At 39.5% G+C, this 21,412-nt stretch overlaps 1 long non-coding RNA gene across 1 annotated transcript in view; it reads left to right on the forward strand.

Annotated features, from left to right (window-relative positions):
- The first annotated feature begins 915 nt into the window (after nt 1-915).
- The window catches only part of LOC140224273 (uncharacterized), a 123,245-nt gene continuing 102,748 nt past the window's right edge, over nt 916-21,412 (forward strand). The window contains exons 1-2 of the long non-coding RNA XR_011899573.1: nt 916-3,265; nt 5,425-5,450. This is a non-coding gene — a long non-coding RNA (uncharacterized lncRNA). The remainder of the gene's footprint in view (nt 3,266-5,424; nt 5,451-21,412) is intronic.

Consider the following 21,412-nt stretch of genomic DNA (forward strand, 5'->3'; position numbering starts at 1 on the left):
GGAATCAAAACCATACATTTTCCCCGGAATTCAGCCGATTTTTCGAGAAAAAGATGTCCATGACTGACTTCTGGGGATTCGGCGTTTCTATTGATGTATCACACATTCCACTTTCTCCTATAAACACCAAAGATCTTGATTTTTGCTGTTTTTAGGAAAAAGTTGAATGTATCATACATCAATAGAAACGCCGAATCCTCGAGAAGTCAGTCATGGACATCTTCTTCTCGAAAAATCGGCTGAATTCGGGGTAAAATGTTTGGTTTCAATTCCTCTTGTTATTTTCCATGAGGAATCCAAAATTGGTCGTCGGGAGTCTGATTGGCTGAAAACAAACGCGGGAAGACCAGGCGATCACGAACTTTCCCCATTCAACGCGGGCTCTTATTTTCTCTTTGGGGTTAGGGTTCTCTTAGATTTAGTTGTGAGTTGTGCGAGTAGTGTGCGAGGTGTGCGGGTGAGTGTGCGAGCGTGTGATTGTGTGAGGGTGAGTTCGTGTGCGTGTGATTGTTTGAATGGCTGGTTAGGAAGCGTGTGAATGTTGAATGGTGGAGAGCAACAATAGAGTTCTTGCACGTGTGGGGGATTTGCGATTTAAGTACATTTTTGCGTACAATTTTTGGGTGTTAATAATATCGTTCCTTTCCTCCTCTTGTTTCTTATATTTTCTATTTATTTCAAATTCGTCTTTGTCTTAAGTAGAGGCAACCTTAAATTAACTTCTTCGTCTCTATCTTGTCGTGCCCATTTGTGTTCTTTTTATTCCCTAGTTTTCCCCCCTCACCTACAATCAATTTTTTTTTTCATTTCAAGCACCTCTTTCACTTCGGAAACCTCGAGTGAATAGTAGTGGTCCCTCCGCCAATTTGTCGAATAGACCAAATATTCGGAGGGAACATCTAACGTTTCTAACGTTTGGGCGTCTCCAAGTTTGGTACAGGTTGAATCCTCATGCTTACTTCTCACGGAGGATAATTTGCCTGGAATTGTTAATTTTCAATCTGGAGCCTACCAGGATATTCCGTTAGGTCTGACAACTACTTCGAATTATGTTTTTCGAAAACAATTTTTAATGTGAGTGAAGACGGAAGTAAACATAATGCGTTTTTTCGTATGTTATCATTTATTAATTTTTTGTTTTATTCAAGAGACACGAGAGGAGAATGTAAACTCATTCGACAGAAACTGCAGCAACTAGTGACAAAAGTGTGTAATATTCATAATTAAAACACTTTAAAATTCAGATTAATTAGTCAAGTCGATTGTAGTTCCTAATTTTCATTTTGCAAATGAGCAAAATGGGAAAAGAATTCACAAGGCTTCTGAAGTAAAAACTGGACTGTTCAGCAACGGGCCTTTACTCTGTTTACATTCTAAACCCGATCATGAGCATGTAGTTTTATGAGTTGAGACGACTGCACTTGGTAATGAGACGAAATCAATTATTAGTTGATGATCCAAGAATTAAGCCAATAGTGAGGACCTTTCGTTTTTTAATTTTTCTTTGACGAGAGGAATCGGAGACGAACATACGCACAGTGAGTAAATTTCTCGCTACTCCTTATCGAAAGATACTAGCATTCAGGTTTATGAGTTGAGTCTGAAATAATTCTTTAAATTTTATTTTGCTTGTAAGAACAATTTGAGAAGGTCAGATGTTCCTCAAAAAATGGGAATTTTAACGTTCAATGACTAAAGAATACGCTATACGTTATCAAAACCCGATTTTATCAGTATGCAGATGAATGAGTTGAGCTGATAGCACTTACAATCAGTAGACTTTTGAGTTGAGTCAAGAGAACTTAGTTTTATGAGTGGAACAGAGAGTATCTTTAGTTTTTCTGTGATGAGAACAAGTGGAGGAGTTTATTTTAATCCGAAAGAGGAGCTATGCCATGGGTTTCAAGAATTTTCGTCCGATTATTTTCGTCCAATACATTTCCTCCATGCTGTGCATATAGTGATTGAATTGCTTGCGACTCTTAATAGAAACACACGAGCATTCAAATCTATAAATTGAGTGGAAAATATGTTCATATTTACTTCACTAATGGTGATAGAAATTAGAGAATAGTCCAAGTTTTTCAAATGAAATTAGTTCCGTTCAGTGATGAAATTTCACGCTATTCATGGTCTTTACCCGATATTATCGGCATGTAAATAAATAAGTTGAGCCGACAGCACTTACAATTCTAGTACTTTTTTGAGTTGAGACATGAGTACTGCGGAGATCTATGAGTCAAGCCGAGAGTACCTTTTGCTTTTTTTGTGATGAGAGAAATTGGAGAAGAAAAATTGTTAATGCGTTTCTAAATCTAGACCCACTTTTATCCGAACGTAGATGAATTAGTTGAAACGACACACTTACACCTTGAGCTGAGACAATATAACTTCGGAGATCTATGAGTTGAGTTGAGAGTACCTTTTGTTGTTGTTTTTTTTTTTTTTTTTTTTTTTTTTTTTTTTTTTGTGATGAGAGACATTGGAGAAGAATAAAATTAGAAGTTAAAAGCTTTGCTTAGCATTTAGTGATTGAATTGTTCCGCTACTCCTCATGGAAATCCTAGCATTTAGATCTATAAATAATTGAGCCGAAAACATTTTTGAAATATTATTTTACTGGCGAGAGAAATTGAAAAAATGTCTCATTATTCAAATAAAAATCGGACCAGTGACAAAATTATACGTATTCCAAAATATTTTATCCAAATGTAGATGAATTAGTTAAAACGACAGCGCTCAAATTTGACAATGGAAACATTCATTTAAATTTTTTGACGTCAAGCGTCTAGAAATATGTAGCATTAAGTTGAAAACAATGTATCTACGTTAAGACTGTTGAACCACGTGACGAATAGTAGTCTCACGAAACATTTTTCGGGAAGTAATCAATATTACTATCGCTGCATTTGTGCCCACCGACATAAGCAAGGATTTGAAAGAAGTCTCTATGAAGTGTCTTGCGTGTATTCTTTGAGTGAATTGGTCGTTTATACAAAATCATCGATCATTTTCTCTTTTATTTTATTTTATTTTTTTGCTTTGTGTAACTACATAAATTGTACACACCTAACATGGGCAGAATTTAAATCAGAACAGTAAATTCGCACATTTTGTGCACCTCACAGTAAACTTGTACACATTCCCATACTATTTATCTTTAATATCTCAAATCTAATCATGGCCAAGTTTTTTAGTTCAGGCTTCGTGACAGTGTTGTGAGTGCTTTCAGCGTGGCGTCGGGCAATTGGATAATCCTCTCCTGGTACGTACTTAAAATTATATTTTCAATTTGTTGTTTTTTGATTCGATCAATATTCACTTTTCTCAATCGAATTTCACAGCCTATAGCTGAAATTTAATTCGAATTCCGCAAGTTAGCGTTGCGTTAGTATCAAGAAATCTGTTTAGATAAATATATTTTAATTTCGCCTCTGAGTACTTACCTAATGCTGAGATTTATTCCAAAATTCATATTACTTTTAGAATAGAGCTCAATATTAGGTCAGCGCTACAAAGGCAAAATTAACAAATACTTAATCAAATATCGGAGAGAGCAAAATTCAAATTCTAAGTTATCAAGAAATTATCGTGAATTGATTTTATTTTCCGTAATATTGATAGTGCGTAGTTGCCGCAATAATGCGGTGATTAACGCGTAATTTCTCTTTTCCCTCTAAACAAATTCTGGAAAAGTCGTGCATTTCCCACTATACCGAGATGAAAAGCGCGTAATTGTCCAGGATTTAACGAGTCCGCTGGGAATATTGCGTACTTTTCGGGATGGTGAGATGGAATTTGCGTTACTCCTCACTTTTTAAAAGGCGGAAATGAATTGAGTAACTATTCAGACGCTGGAGTGTATATACACTAAAAATAAAAACGCATTGGATCTAGAGTCCAGACTCTTGTAAACATTGACAAGAAAAAATACTCTTGATTCAGTCAGACTTAATCTTAAATCAAAAGGAAATTCGCTCAAATTAAGAGGCTTGGTTCTTGATTTAAGCTTAAATCTGATTGAATCAAGAGTATTTTTTCTTGTCGATGTTTTTAAGAGTCTGGACTCTAGATCCAATGTGTTTTTTTTCCAGTGTAAGGGTAATAAGGACGAAAGATGTACGCAATTATAGAAAACAACTCTCACAGCTTAAGAAATCTGTGTAGAACTTTATGGGTAAAATTCCAAAAGCACAAATTTGACGTAAATACATTTTTTTGAGAATCTCATGTTTTTGCGTATCTCATATTCCTGACATTAAGCTCGCGTATCTAAAAATCGTGTATCTTCCGCAATATCGAGGTGAAAACTGTGTTTGAAACACACGCCGGCCAAACAGCGATTTGCCGGTAAGAAATCGCCTTTGGCCGCTAAAAAATTTAACCGCTAAGAAAATCGTCGTTAAACTCCGTTTTGGGGATTTTTCGGCGCATTCTGCAAGGTGTTGTCTGTCGTGTTATCAATACTTCCCCTCCGTCCGCGTCAAGTATCGTGACATATCGGGTCTTGTCCTAACATTACTATTCAATAGGGTATTTCTGACTCGATGCATTTCGAAAGGACAATTTCTCATTTTGGCCCCTAAGAAAAAAAGTTGCAGGCCAGATGACTGCTAAGACTTCATGCCGAGTTTCAAGCACTACTGGGTGAAAATTGTGCGATTTGTGTATTTTTCATCAACCGCTGAGGATTCGCGTGTATGCCACGAAAAGTAGGAGAACTAGCGTAATTTTCAATGTTCTTACGGAACTGCTGGAAAATCGCGTGGTTGCCGCCAAATAATATCGAATATTAATGTGTAATTGAGGAGCATTCCGGAAAAAGGGCACATAGCAAAAAATTGCGTTTGAGAGAAATGCATTTAAAATTTTGATCATTACTCTATGGCCACTGACAGTGACTCTCGTTCGAAATCGGGAGTCCAAGCTGCGATAAAAGGTACCATCAGTGGCCAGAAATTATGATGGAAACTTAAAATGCATTTTGCTCAAACGCTATTTTTTGCTATGTGCCCTTTTTCCGGAAAGCTCCTCAATTTCTCATTTTCTCAAGAAAATCTTTGGAAAAATCGCAAAAATGTCAGTAACAACAACATATCTAGGTGAGCTTTCTTTCTGCTGAAAAATTCCAAATTTTCCGATCAACGTTAGGTGGTGTAACACAGGAAAACTTACTGTTTGAACCGAAGCCAGTATCGAAATTAATTGACGAGACACGAAATAGCTATCTTGCTGACTGATAAAGAGGGACACTCTCTGAAGACTCGCCCTTGATTTAAAAAAGATTGAACGGATCTGAAGGGAAGAGATTTCAAGGCTACGGTTTTTAACTCGTTATTTTGCTGCAACCCCAACCTCATTTTGTCATTGATCTGATCTTTTTCTGCCCTATTTTATCCTTGAATGTTATTTTTTCTGTTTCAGGAGTGCATGTCGCCAGCTGCTAATCGGTATGTACAGCCATAATATTTATGCTTGCATTTTCGAAATGATGAGTAAATCCCTCACAGCTGTCTGTTCATTTAAAAGAAAAATTGTGGTCCTGCAGTTATATGTGGGAACTGCGCTTGCAACTATTTGAACTCTGGAGTAGGTATGTGGTATCACGCGAAAATGAAGGCAGATCTTGGCTTTTGCCTGTCTCAGATTACTGACGCTTATGAATGCCGTGATGCTCAGATTATGAACACGTACTCTTTTGTGTTTTTATCAAACCGCTAGGCAAAACTGCGTATTTGCCGCGATGTTAAGATGAGAATTGCTTTTATGATTTTACAAAACGGCTGGAACAAGTATGTATTTTGCGCGATATTCAGATGAAAAACGCGTAGCTCTTCGCTCCTATTAAACTACCGTTGGTTAAATCGCGTATTTGCCGCTACCTAGAGGAGGGACGCGTAATTTTTCACGTAATCCAAAATTGCTGGAAAAATGTCTTATTTTTCGCGATGTCGAGATGAAAAACGCGTAACCTCTCACCGTTTTAAAAAATCGAGCAACTTTTCAACTGTTAAGGATAACTTGAGTTGAAATTTTTTATGAACAACACTGGTCAAAACAGACACCAAGCGCCAATATTCAAAATCCGGAGTACACTGAAAAGGATTGCTAATTCACCGATTTAGGGTGGAGCAAAATTTGCTTCACTTCGTAAAGCTTTCTTATCCGTGCACGGTATTGAATCAAGTGAACGACTAGCACGAATTGCTACACCGATTTGCTACATCTGCGCGCCTTCATGCAGTTAATCTTGCATCGAGTGGCTTGGAAGTGTAACTGCATTTTTTGGTATTGGTACTTTGCGAACAGTATAAAAATAGCTCAATAGTTAGGCTGGAATAGCGGAATTTACGGAAAAAGAGCGAAATTTACGGAAGAATAACTAAAAAGGTAACAGACGTAGCTTTTCAGAGAGCAAAATCACCCACACGCGTGTGTGTAAGTTAGCTGAAATTTGTGTAGCGATTTTACCTGCATGGTTTGCACGTTCGTTTTTTAGCTACACCATGCCATGAAATACCCGCGTGCAAGGCAAATTCAGCAATATTTTTTTTTTAGTGTAGGATTGCTTTATCGCGCGGAAATGAAGGAAAACCACAGTTTTTCTTTTGTCTCAATTTACTGACGTTCGTGAATGCCGCTATATTCAAGTGAAAAGCGCGTAACTTCTCGCTTCTTTTCATAAACCGCTGAACAGACGCGTATTTGCCGCAAAATTATGGTGATACACACGATGCAACGTATTTTGCGTTTTTACTAAATCGCCGTACGATTTCCGCATCTGTGTGGAAATATGCATAGGAAAATAACTCAGAAATTCCACCCTGTGACTTGTCATCCGAGACACGTTGCTAGAGATCACGACATGATTTTCCATGTTTTTCATGATTTTCCGACTACTTGCATCGACTACATTATTTATTGCCAGTGTTTAACATTCTTGGAGCGATTTTTCTAAAAATTGTCATACGCGCGAAAATATGCTTGAAAAAGAACTCGAAGAGCCATGGCACGGTGTCTACCAGTCCGTAAAGTCCGGGAAAAGTACGCATTTTTTAAGGTCGGTCCTTAAATACCTAAAAAGTACGTAAATCTCGCGGAAGGTCCGTAATTTTTCGCATTTTGCGCTGCGCGTTCAGTTCGATCGCCTCATAGTTACGCAACCCTCTGTGCGTTGGCCGTCAGGCGTATTAGTCCAATGTCAGCCCGTAAGAGCGCGGTTGCTGTAGAGGAGCGGAACAAGGCATTTCCCTCGATTTGACGGAAGCAGCCGAAAAGGCCACGGGAAAAGCCGAAGTGAAGCACGCGGCAGTGCCAAAATCGAAGATTTGCGATCAGTCATTTAAGGATAATAATGGCCGCTATGCGATTTTAAGAGCGGAACTTTTTTCCTCACCTGATTTCTCATCCATAGAGGGTCCTTAATGAGCATCTAAATTTGCGACATCGGCACTGTATGGGAACCTCCCCAAAATCGAAAAAAACGGCCAAAAATCGGCGATTTTCTCTCGTTTTTCGGCTAATATCGCAAAAACCGCTCATTTTTCGAGTAAGTGTGTAAGAACTTGCCTTAAAGTAGATAAAATTACGGACATTTTCCACCCGTTCCGAAATTTTTCTGATAAATAATATGCCCACTACAAGGTTGCCAAAAAAAATCCCAAAATGTTCAAAATTTCATTTTTTTAAAGGTTTTTTGCTTGTAACTTTTTTTCCAGGAATTTTAGAAGGTAAGTGTATTGCCGAAATGAAATTAGATTTAAAATGCTACAATTTCGTGTATCAGACTTGTCCATAGGGCGTAACGAGACGGCTTCGCGGCGTTGCCAAAGTTCGGTATCCGCGGCGGTGCATTTCACGCAACCGCTCCACTCAATTTTACCTGAAAAATTTTGCGAAAAACTTTCTGGAATATGTTTCTTATGTATTTCTAAGCGCTGAAACCGAATTTGAAGTTTTCTGCCTTCGATTTTTGCCGCTAAAGCGGCCATCTTGAGAAAACGTTGCCAAATCTCATTTTTTGACTAAAAATTGTTAATAACTCGTTCCTTGTGCGTCGGGCGGCAAAAAGAGTTATTTGCAGAATGAAAGTACATAAAATTATGGTTTAGAATCATCTATCAAAGTTATGATAACATGCGTATGCAATCTGCTAGAGCGCGCTGTAAATAGCGGGAAGTTTGAAAAAAATCGAAATTTTTTGCGGTTCTCTCAAATATCTTTTTTCCTAGCGGGTTTTCGGCAAAATTGGTAGCACAAAAATTAAAGTAGACAAAAATGCTACTAGAATCACTCTTAGTTTTTGGACTAGTGATTATTTCAGCGGAAGTTAGGAGCGCTTGAAATCGGAGACTCGCACGGCCGAAATCGGCTGCAAAGCTGTATCATAGTTCTACATCATGAGGAACGTTTTATGGTCTCCATAAAGTTTCATTTTGCTTTAATGCATTAAATCTCCTCTATAATTAATAAAATTAGAGATTTCACTCCTTTTGGCATCCCTTCCCCCAACCCCCATTCCACCCCCTCCCCAATCAGATAACGGCGCAAAACCATTTTCACTGCATTTTTATCTCGAAAAACGCTATTTTGCAATTTCAGTAGTTGATGACTGAAACTGCAAAATAGCGTTTTACTGGATAGAAAATACATAGAAAACATATTCCAGAAAGTTTTTCGCAAAATTTTTCAGGTAAAATTGAGTGGAGCGGTTGCGTGAAATGCACCGCCGCGGATAATGCCCTTGGAGACCGAACTTTGGCAACGCCGCGAAGCCGTCTCGTTACGCCCCATGGACGAGTCTGATACACGAAATTGTAGTATATTGAATCTAATTTCATTTCGGCAATACACTTACCTTCTAAAATTGCTGGAAAAAAAGTTACAAGCAAAAAACCTTAAAAAATAATGAAATTTTGAACATTTTGGGATTTATTTTGGCAACCTTGTAGTGGGCATATTATTTATCAGAAAAATTTCGGAACGGGTGGAAAATGTCCGTAATTTTATCCACTTTAAAGCAAGTTCTTACATACTTACTCGAAAAATGAGCAGTTTTTGCGATATTAGCCGAGAAACGAGAGAAAATCGCCGATTTTTGGCCGTTTTTTTGGATCTCAGGTCCTCGTCATCGTTGCTCTCAGCGCCGCGCCGCTGCGCTCTAGGGCGAATTGCGTGTTAGGTTTCTCTCTCAATTAGACTAATGAAAGGTGCTGTCTCTTGTATCGCAACAACGACGAACAAATTGGAAATTACTATACTTTAATTCTCAGGAAATGAGAGATTTTGTCGCCTTTTCTCGTTTGTATTTTTTTTCCGAATCCGATTTTTTCTTCATACCTACATTCGAAAAAATTGCAAAATTTGCCGCCATGGGCTGCGGCCCATGTGGCCACCGCCTAAATCCGACCCTGAATAAAACAAACTTAGCTGTTTTAGCTTTTGATTTCATCCAAAACAGATCAGACGAATTTTGAGGGAAACTCGATTTCGAAGATTTGACAGTTACGGCTCTCTTCGCTAACACGGCAGGATAGGGATACCTGTTGACGAGGGAAGATTGTTCCGACGCACAGTAGATCGATTCCATTATAGAGGTCGGACTTGAAATTTTTGGCAAAAACTGCGAATTTTGGTGTTTATTCCATCACATTTTACATTTCAAGGGGTGCTTTAAGTAGAAAATTTTACGAGGAAACCATTGGAGACACTTTTAGAACCTTGAAGTTTTGTATAAACGAAGTTATAAGCGTTTAAAAATTCCAAATTCTGTCCGGCCTCCCCCATTGACTCGATCCACCGTGCGACGTCGCATTAGTCTGACGTCAGAGGCATCCACGCATTTGGTAATAGTCTTAAACATTAATTGGGGGGCTCGAAGGACAAGGCGCATAAACGCAGTTTTTACTATTTCGAGAAATACGTGTTTGAAGTTTCGAAACCATATGGATCATTACGGCGGAGAGAAAGTATAATCTGACTTTTTCATGCTTAAAAACTGAAATTTGAGAGCGTATTTTTCACAGAGTATGCACGAAGACCAGTTTCACTTGAAATCATTAACATCTCGTTTTTTTAGAATCATAGATACCAATTTTTTAGAGCAGCCCAAGACAATGATAAAGTGGAAAAACAAGGATGAAAAAACGGGAAACAAGGCTAAAAATACACAATTAATGAAACCCGAGACTCTTTTTAGAATCTGCATTTTAAGCGCCTTGTCCTCCAAGCTCCTCACTGAAAAAAAAATCTCGGTGTATTTACTAAGAAAAGGATAAAATTACCAAGAACTCAGGGTTCTATTTGATCCCAGTTTTTTCTTAGTAAAATTACCATTTATGGAATTGGTAATTTTACCGAGAAATCTCGGTAAAATTATTGAACTTTCTCGGTAATTTTACTGGACCTTGGTAAAAACGCCAATATTTTTTATCGACTGTGGTAGAATTACCGAGATAAAATGGCAAAGTTACCGGGAATTGATTACCAATAAAAGTGGTATTCTTACCTGGAAAAAACAGTAAAAATACCGGCTTTTAGGTAAACTTACAAGTCTGTCTTGGTAAAATTACCAATAATTGGTAAAAAAAGTGAGATTGTAAAGGTACCAACGGACCTTGGTAAAAACGCCGAGAATTTTTTTTCAGTGCTCAATTGCTCTGCGGCAATAAAGGAGGCATTGCTATTTTTATTTTTCTTCATTATATTTTTTTTTAAGCGTGCAAACTTAAAATCTGTAAAAGTAAATGAACTTCGTTTGCTCGCTCAACTTTAATTCGCAAATAGATGCCTCTTTAGGAATGTCTTGCGAGGAATGATTCTCGTTAAAGTTTTACGCATGGATGTTCTCATGAAAAAAGAAAAATCAATACCTACCCACATCTCAGCGTTCATTCATGAAATCTTTAAGTGTTTTGATGCTCAGGAGCCGCAGGGAAATTATTACTACCTACCTAATACGATTATCAACAAATCATCAGCTCTATGTCCTTCGAGTAATCGCCTCTCTCTAGAGCAAAGACATAAAGACGGAGGGCTAAAAGCAAAAAATGAAGCTTCTTTTCAACCACCTCTACGATTGGCTAGAGGATTGGCGGCGAAATCGGGACAAGTTTGAAATTCAAATGTAGGGCGGGAACTAAATAAAATTGCGGAAACAAAGTATTTTAGGTTGATTTTTGCCCAAATTCAGGTACAAACTCATATTTTTTTAACTCTAGGTTAGTTTCCGTCCGTCGTCGACCGATTAATTTCATTTGGGAGTAACGTTGATCTAGAACTGTAACGGCCTGTTTGAACCTGCAGAACCACCATGAGCAGAAGAAAAACTAACTTTATCTGAGATTACTGCCTGTTACCGAGCAAAAGTAGGTGTATTATGTTAGGACGCAGACCGAACTTTCTTAGTATATTCGTTTTAGGAATTTAAAATACGTTTCGAAGAAGAAATGTGCAAAAATCAAGAGGACAAGTTCAAATCAAATTTCCGTTTGCCGCCATGGATTCCCGCGCTCATTTACACACTCACACAAGCGCGCAGCGCCGAACCTAGCTTCACTTTTTCCCCGTGCTTTTAGATACGAGCGCTCCGTCTTTATGTCTTTGCTCTAGAGGCTGAAATTCCAGGCCATTCAGGTCAAGTTATGACGAGTTTCGTGATGACGTCATGAGCTCAGCAGAGAGCGGGGGAATTCGAGTGGCTGATAAATTATAAAGCAAATCGAGTGTTTTCAGCTGTAAAGCCATCAATTTTTGTTTCAGCTTTATTTGATCACTATTCGGGGGAGGTAGGGTGGGGGGGGGGGTGGGGGGGCTTACCATGTAACAAACAAAAAGACGCGGCCTAGCATTGTTGCCGATGAGCGAGAAAAGTCGTGAGAGAGTTGAATTCCACCTTCTAATGGGCCTTTGTGCTCCGTGTGTAACGGAACCGATTTTGTGGATCCAAATCCAAATCACACCTTTGTTGATATCTGGAGAAGAACAAGCCTAGCTGCTGTACTCACTAAAATATGAAGCGAGCCGGTTTATACATTGACAGAATCTGAAGTTTTTATTTAACTGTTGAACAATACTTCATGGCCGCTAAAATATACGGTAAAATTTTATGAGTGTTTAAGAGAGAAGAACTGAAATTATATGTTGCCTTACTGACATCTAAATTCATTAAACACAATTAACTCATTTAAAATTTCTTAGCATCCATATATGACAATCTACAAGACCTTGCATGAGTGTTATCTTTCATTAATGAGTCAGGAAACGTACAGCCATCAGGTAAAAGGTACAACAATATATTGCGAGTACAAAAACATAAAATATTTTTAGTAAAGGTCAAGGAAACACAATACTTATTAATTACTTTTAATTTAGAAAGGTTTAATAAATTACATGAATTTTATCAAAGGTATTCAATAGACTTGCACTTCCGTCCCAACGCAAAATGGATTTTTTATCTCCCCTTATGTACTTGGCAACGGCATATGAGCTTGTCACATTAATGTGATTAGTTTCTGTTCAGCATGGAGCCATCTCGTCACTAATTTGTGCCGTCATGGCTGTTATGCAGAATAATTTTTCACTCAGTATAGCGCTTGATTCCTGACTCATTAGCTTGTGGAAAACTTCAAACTCTGGCAATTGTCAATTTTCTCTTTTTCATTAAGTATTGGCGCCGCGTCGTTAGTATCGTTTTAAGCAAAGATCATCCGATAATCATGAACAGACGTAAGAAATTATCTTCGAGTCAGGGTGGCAATGTTTACGACATATGGAGAACTAATCCATTACGACGATTTAATTCCTTGTTAAGGTCCTCATTAGCGTTTTATCCCGGGCTCCTTTTCTTCAAATGTTGCTATTAAAAGACGAACCCTCGAATTTTCCGGCTCATTGGTCTGCTTATTCTTGGCCGAAGTGCGGAGCCGCGTACCTGCAGGGCCGGATTCAGGGGATGGCCACATGGGCCGCGGTCCATGGCGGAAAATCTAGGGGGCGGCTTTTCCAATATTTTTAGATGTAGGCATAAAAAAATCTAATTTAGAAAAAAAATTACAAATATGAAAAGGCGACAAAATCTCTCATTTCCTGAGAGTATAGTAATTTCTAATTTTGCCGTCTTTCGAAGGTACAAGAGACAGCACCTTCAAGTGGTCGAGTTAAGAGAGAGACCGAACACGCAATTTGGCCTGGCTTACAGAGAAATGATAACGAGGACTCGAGATGAAAAGGAGAAGCCCTCGGCGCGGCCGGTGGTCGGTATGTAACACATATTAGCGCCTACAAGACTGCATGAATGCTTCACGCATTGCGTCAAACAGGTATCCCTATCCTGCCGTGATAGCGAAGAGAGCCGTAACTGTCAAATTTTCGAAATCGAGTTTCCCTCAAAATTCGTCTGATCTGCTTTGGATGAAATCAAAAGCTAAAACAGCAAAACTTGTTTATTCAGGGCCGGAATTAGGCGGTGGCCACATGGGCCGCAGCCCATGGCGGTAAATTTTGCAATTATTTCAAATGTAGGTATCAAGAAAAAATCGGATTCAGAAAAAAAAAATGCAAACGAGAAAAGGCGACAAAATCTCTCATTTCCTGAGAATTAAAGTATAGTAATTTCCAATTTGTCCGTCTTCTGGTTATACAAGAGACAGCACCTTCAAGTGGTCGAATTAAGAGAGAAACCGAACACGCAATTTGGCCCGGAACGGCGCGGCATACAGAGAAATGACGACGAGGACTCGAGATGAAAAGGGGAAGCCCTCGGCGCGGCCGGTGGTCGGCCTCGGTATGTAACACATATTAGCGCCTACAAGACTGCGTGAATGCTTCACGCATTGCATCTAACGCAGTGCGGTCACTACGGTCAGCATGAAACTCATAGAGCCTACAAGACTGCATGAATACTTCACGCATTGCATCAAACACAGTGCGGTCACTACTGTCAGCATGAAACGCAAAGCGCCTTCAAGACTGTAAGAATACTTCACGCATTGAGCCAAACACGGCGCGGCGGCGAAAGTTATTTGAATTTTTAAACCACATTTATGTTTGTTCTTTCATAATTTTTCCGTTCATTTATTATAAAGGGGGGGGGGGCCTTATCCGCGCAGAGGTAGGTTTGCAGAACTTAATTTTTGCCTAAAGTTCCGTGAACTTTTGCTAGTAGTGTTGACGGGACTTTCCGAAAAAATGTGTCCAACGCGAGTAAACGCGTCTTATGCACCCCTTCCCCTCCGGCACGTTCTTTTGATGGTATTTATTGATGTTTCAAAACGAATGAGAAGGGGGCGGCAAAATACAGGCGGCTCGTGAGCGGCACGGTGGTAAGTCCGGCCCTGCGTACCTCCGTACCTGCATCGCAGTGTTTCAAAATTTGCGCTCCTATTGTCATGGGAACGGAGTTCCCCATGATATTACAATCGTTCCGTTGCTATCGCTATGGGATTCCCTATGCCTCTGCGACCTTGAGCGTTTCGCCCAGTCTTCGATTTTTGGTTGATTTTCCGATGTATCAAAAACCGTTGTATTTTTTAGCCAATCATGTCTCTACGTCAAGTTGTGTTGATTTCTAAAATTCGCTTTCAGCGAGTTTTTTTCCACCTTGAGATGTCGTGTCTGACTGGTAAATCTGCGCAGAACCACGAAGTTCCGATTTTGGGCAAATTCTTTTTTTTGGGAGGTTCCGATTGGTTATTTTTCGCCATCAGTTTTCTGTTCGTTGGTGCAAAAGATCGCCTACCTCGTTGCTCTTGAGAAGCCGCCATTATCCCACCTCAAATTTTAAACATAGATATAAAGAAGTAATAACCATCGTACAAGGTGGAAAATTGCTCTGGAGGACCCGTTACGGATATATGAGCCAAAATCAGAACTCGATTGATGGATTTAATCCATGAATACAGAAATATTGCCTCAGTTTACTGCCGCGATAGCAAATGCATGCTGAGATGAACCTTGTGACACATGAAAGCATAGGCAAACAATGTCTCACAGAGAAATGCGCTTCATTCGTTGTCTCATATCACCGCACCGCCGAAACCTCAAGGTCTTCTTTTGTGAAGCCCCGCTCAGCGTCCGAGATCACTTAACTGTTCTTTTTTCTCTGACGGGCCACGTGATCGGAGATAGCTCAGTTGGCAACGACACCATATTGGCGTTTTGATGACGTCCCTTTTTGTGCGAGCGGGGGTTCGAATCTCGTAGGAGACAGTTAATTTTTACTGGTTGTATTGAATGTTTTAGACCAATCATCTAACAATAATTAATACTTGGCAACTTAGGAAGCACATAAGTCCCTTATGATGCGTATTCGGGCATATGTGTAGAGTAAAAATATCATACGTAGGGTGTCCCAAAAGTACCGGGACTGGTTCTGTAACTTCAAAAGTAAGATAGATACAGACATGATTTTGGTTTCATTTTAAAGATCAACTCAATACCTATCGATTAAAACCAAGATCAGCTCAATCGAATAAAAATTGACCGAGTTATGACAATTTGAAATTAGTGAGGAAAGTTTACCCCTACGGTTTTTAGGAAGATTTTTCGCTTACCAGCATTCAAAAAGTTAATATTCGTATCCACTTTCCTCCGAATCTTCCATAACTTCCTTTTGCTTTTCAAAGTACCGTCCATCAAACCGGATGCACATTTTCATGCGCTCTTGCCACTTATCCAACATTGTTTTCCTGAATTCTTCCTCTGGGATGGCGTTGAAAAAGTTTTGAATTGCATTCTGGATTTCGGTCTTCGATTCGAATCTTCGTCCACGAAGCTCCTTTTTAAGTGTAGGAAACATCCAAAAATCACATGGAGCCAAGTCAGGGCTGTAAGGGGGATGAGGGATTGTTTCAACTCCATTTTTACTCATAAATTCACGTGTTAAGCTCGATGTGTGAGGCCGCGCTTGTCTTGATGGAGTATCCACGAAGCTTTCAAGTCCGACCGTTTCCGGGAAATGTGCATTCTCAACTCCTTTAGCACTTTGCAATAATACGCACTGTCAACTGTTGTGTTTGGTGGTACAAAATGTTGATAAATGACACCTCGAAAATGAAAAAAACACAATAAGCATCACTTTATCGGCCGACTTTTCGATTTACGGCGATGAAGAATCTTCCTTAAAAACCGTAGGCGTAAACTTTCCTCGCTGATTTCAAATTGCCATAACTCGGTCAATTTTTATCCGATTGAGCTGATCTTGGTTTCAATCGATAGGTATTGAGTTGATCTTTAAAATGAAATCAAGATCATGTCTGTATCTATCTTACTTTCGAAGGTACAGAACAAGTCCCGGTGCTTTTGGGACACCTTATGTATACTTTACGCCGAAAAAGCGAACCTGAAACTTAAATGCGTTAACTTCCGAAAACCATATATGGACTACATTTTGCAATTTGGAACTATAAATTCTAGCCCGGTTTAAAAACAACGTATGTGCCATTAGTTTTCCTATGCACATACGTGTTTTTTCAAATGAGCCACACTGAGAAAAAACTATGGCTTATAAACCTATTAGAGGTAAATATGGAACACCACTAATAGTAGTACCCCTACATATAATAATAGCACATATACCTTAGTTATGGTACGGGGTACCTTAATTAGGTACAGAGACCTTAGTATGGTTCACAGACCGAGAATCATTAGTTTATTTACGACTATTATAGGTGTTCCATATTTACCTCTAATAGGTTTATAAACCATAGTTTTTTCTCAGTGCAGAATGTATAAGTCCAAATTGCAGAATTCAGTCCATATAATCCAACGAAAATAAATAATTGGTACATAACAGCTTTCTTGTATGCAAAGAAAATAATTAAAAATGTTAAAAAAGAGATGTCAACACAAAATTACATAGCCCCTTCAATTCAGAAGATACTACAAACGAACTGTACCTTAACATTTTCATATCCCAGAAGCTAACGTTCCCATGACGAATATTGCTATCGCTAGCGATTGCAAAATCCAACTTATTTTATTTTTCAAAGGGAAACCAAATCAATTTCGTAGCTTGAAATTCATTACATTACTAGGGGGCTACGCCCCCTGGCCGCTACGCGGCCCAACCCCCTGAAGGCGCTCCGCGCCATCAATGGGCCGCTTCGCGGCCCTATTTTTACCCTCCTATCAGTGTTAGTTTTACTTTTCCCCTAAACAATTACGATATGAGGTATACTTTAATTTTAAACTTTACTTAATATTACTTTAAAATTAAAAGGACGCGTTTCGGAATGACTGCTTGATGAAATATTGCAGTAAAGCAATGAACAATGATAGTCAGGTAATAATTAAGATTTCATAAGTCGGGGATCGAACGTACACCGAGTTCCAAGTCGACGCATTCGACTTCTTAGACGACTCGGCCACCGCTCGACGTTAGGTCGCTAATGCGAATCTTGTGTAGATAAGTGTAGAGCTGATGCACAGGCTACACAGCTACTGCGCAACCTCCTCGACCACTGCGCATCCTCCCGCGCATAGCGGTAGCAGTACCGGAGCATTCTATAAACTCACTCACTTTTATAACGTGATTTTAAAAAAACCTGGGTCCTTTTTCCAAAATCTGATCACAGCGGGCTCATCTAGGGCCTATTACCTGTCGATTTACGCAAAAATCATGGAAATCGGCCCGGTAAAACGCTCAAACGAACTATGACAAAAAGTATAAATTTACATTGTTTAAATGGGAGAATTTGCAACTTTACCACGTAATATAAAAAAATCTGGGCCATATTTTGAAAATCTGAAAAGAGTTGGCTTATCTAGAGACAATTGCCCGTCGATAACCGCAAAAATCATGAAAATCGGCCCGGTAGAACGCTGGAACTAAGCGTCACCAGTTTCGCAAAATTAGGAGGTCTTGGAGCTTATAGTATAGATATTCTGTTATTAGATAAGAGAAATCAAGAAAGTTTTCAAGTAAATACGTTGACTAGTTTTCCAAGGAAAAAATAAAATATGACCGGAAGTCGGAAGTCTGCAACGTCGAAAATGGAGATACGTGGTTTTGCACTTTAGCCATCGATATATGGGTTCTATGACCGAAATATAAGGTTTCGGAACTCAGCACTGAGACATGGTCTTATATTAGGAATGGGGGGAGGGAGTTGAAAGAAGGAGAGAAAATTTGCTTTAGAGATACAAAAATCGGCACACAGTGGATCGAGTCAATACGAGAGATTGGACAAAATTCAGAAACTTTAAAAGCTTATAACTCCGTTCTTACATAACTTTGAGGTTTTAAAAGTGGGTTCATCGGTTTTCTCGTAACATTTTCTCTCTGAAGCACCTCTTTAAATATGAAATGTGATGAATTACACATAAAAATTTGCAGTTTTAGTTGAAAATTTCATGTCCGACCTCTCGGATTAATTCGAGCTACTGTGTGGCGCTCCTGCCTTCGGCCACTGAACTTGCGCCGCGGACAGACATTTACAGAAGCTCATGAACACGGTTTTCAGACCCGGAGTATTTTTCTAGTGATCTTCATCTCTCACTTTGACTTTTAAAAGAGCGATCCGGAACGCACCGAAGCGCACTGAGCGTGATTTCAATCACATCTGCGGGCACGTTCTACACGATGTTTAGTGTAAGTGAACCTCGAGAGACGGCGCGCAGTGGATCGAGTCTATAGGTGAGGTCGGACAAAATTTGGAAATTTTAAACGCTTATACTGCCTTGCTAAGGAAAAACGCCGTATAAGCCTTTAGGCGTTGCCACATTTACTTCTATAAATTTCGAATTTTCGAGAACATTTCACTTCCGATTTTCAGAGAATTTCGATCGTAATTTCATTCGAACGCTGTAAACATTTCAAGGAAAAATGTGGATAGCTTCCCTCAAAAATGACCATGTTATCGGGGGAAATTTGGCAACTCTCGAATTTTCATACGGCGTTCTTTCTTAGCACGGCAGTATAACTCCATTTATACGAAACTTTGAGGTTCTAAAAGTGGTTCCATTGGGTTTCTCGTAAAATTCGCTGCTACAAGCACTCCCTGAGATTCCAAATGTGACGAAACAAACATCAAAATTTGCAGTTATAGTAAAAAATTTCATGTCTAGCCTCTCCAAGTGACGCGATCCACTGTGCGACGGAATCCAGAGACGAGCACAGACCCGAAACCAAAACCGCTCCCGGAACTTGTAGAGGAGCTACCTAACAGTGGCGTGGCGCGAATTGCGATGTATCGATTGTTCTTCCATTTAAACCTATGGCGAGAATCGATTAAGGCGTTCGCTGCGAACACCCTGTTTATCGATCCTTTTTCATAGGCTTAAATGGCATAACAATCAATGAATTGCAAAGCACGCCACGCCACTGTACCTAACGTGCTCCTTCCTCGGCCCCACGCTGCTCAAGTTTCTATACGAGGAAAACCGGGAAAATAAACACAATTCCTCAAAATTAGGTTACGAGAAAGTGAGCTCATTCCGTACGCGCATTTAACAAGAAGATTGGACCGGGTCTCACGCCGCGCTGGCATCCTTCATTTCCTAATCAACCTGTTGCTCTATCGGATATTTTCCCCCGAATCCTGGCATAATTCGTCGTGGCCCGGACAAAGGCACCTAACTTTATTCCAAGGTTGCAAAATATCCACTCGCAAACTATGCTTTTACTCGGAAATTATCGAGCGCTTCCAACGGGAGATCCCACTAATTTTTTCGTTGGATCTCACGCAATAATCTGCAAAATTTTGGACCGGAATTGCGCTGTCGTGTCCTTGCAAATAATCTGTTTGTCCGAGTCGATTTGCAGTCTTGGAAAGGAGTTACGCTCATTTGAGATGCCTCATTTCCTTAAAAAAACGACGATGATCCGTTCTGCCGTGCTAAGGAAGAACGCCGTATGAACATTCGAGAGTTGCCCAATTTTCTTCGATAAAATGTTTACTTTCTAGGAGAGTTGTGAATGTTTTTCCTTTGAATTTTCAGAATCTCTTGGTAAAATTGCGAACTAAATTATCTGAAAAATGGGGAGGAAATTAATCATAAATTTACCAGAAAATTCGCGCTTTATCAAAGGAAATTTGGCAACGCCTGAAGGATCATACGGCGTTCTTCCTTAGCACGGCAGCGTTGGTTTCCGTGTGGAGGAGCGTAACTTCACTCCACGAATGCCAAATAATTGGGGCCGTTTGATTGTTTAAAAAGAATACGACTGTGCTAATCCTGTTTCGAGTTTTGCTGATTTTTGCGCTTTATCAGAGGAAAAATCGGTGAAATTTTCGATGGAAGAAGCTCAACGGTCTCGCGGTAAAAACACGATTTGCGAATGTGTGTTTTTCTTCGTTGAAATGCAGTTACGTTTTTTCGTTTGAGAAACGACGGATTCTTCTGCCCCTTCTCGATTCCCGGGACGCTCTCGCTCACATCCTCCCCCGCAAATCACCCGAGTTTCCTTCCTCGTTCAATTATTCAACCAGGTGACTTCCTTCCTCCATTCGAGTTTTTTGTTCCGCTTCATCACGTAATGGGACCTCATATTTTCGGGACTCCAAAGGCGGGAATGGGAGAGAGCTTTACGGCCTCGATAAAAATGAGCATCTCTCAGAACATAATCACGCGCGCATTTACATCTCTCTTACGATGACAGTCTTACCGTGAGGGATTTTTTTTCCTTTTCAATTCCTGAAATCTGTACTCGTTTCTTCAAATTAGCTCGGGAACGTTCGTCAAATTTAGTCAAGGTTTTTGAGAGTTTTATGGGCTGAAGTCCTCTAATTGCGCTTGAAAAATCGTTATTTTGAACTCGTAGGTTGAGCGTTTGAGGTGATTCGATGGACGCCGTATTTTGTGTCAGAGCGGCATGCAATATATCGCATCAATTGGTTCCATTTTTTCAGCTACTCGTCATTTTTCTCCAATTTTGAGATCGCAATTCTGTTGTCAGGAGACTAAAGCACTCACTTACCAATCTGTTTTAACAAAGAAATTCAACGCAATAAAGGCGTGGTTTTTTCAGAGAGAAAACATAGCATTCGATACTGAAATCGAAACTGCATTCGATTGCGATATTTTCTCTCTAAAAAAACCTTGCCTTTATTACGTTGTATTTCTTTGTTAAAATTTGTAAGTGAGTGCTTTAGTCTCCTGACAACAGAATTGCAATCTCAAAATTGGAGAAAAATGACGAGTAGCTGAAAAAATGGAACCAATTGATGCGATATATCGCACGCCGTTCTGACACGAAATACGGCGTCCATCGAATCACCTTAACTTATTACCGCACTTGAACTCTCACTGTTTAAATTGTAGGAAGCTATTGGCTGGATTGATACAAGACTCGGAGTTGATATACCACTATAATTAGCATACTACCTAGCTACTTACTCTAGAAAAATCTCCATGAAATTTACACATATTAAATCAGGATAATACTGATCCGAATACTATGTTTTTTTGTTGC

Source organism: Bemisia tabaci, chromosome 3 (assembly GCF_918797505.1).
Source record: "Bemisia tabaci chromosome 3, PGI_BMITA_v3".
NCBI lineage: Eukaryota > Metazoa > Arthropoda > Insecta > Hemiptera > Aleyrodidae > Bemisia > Bemisia tabaci.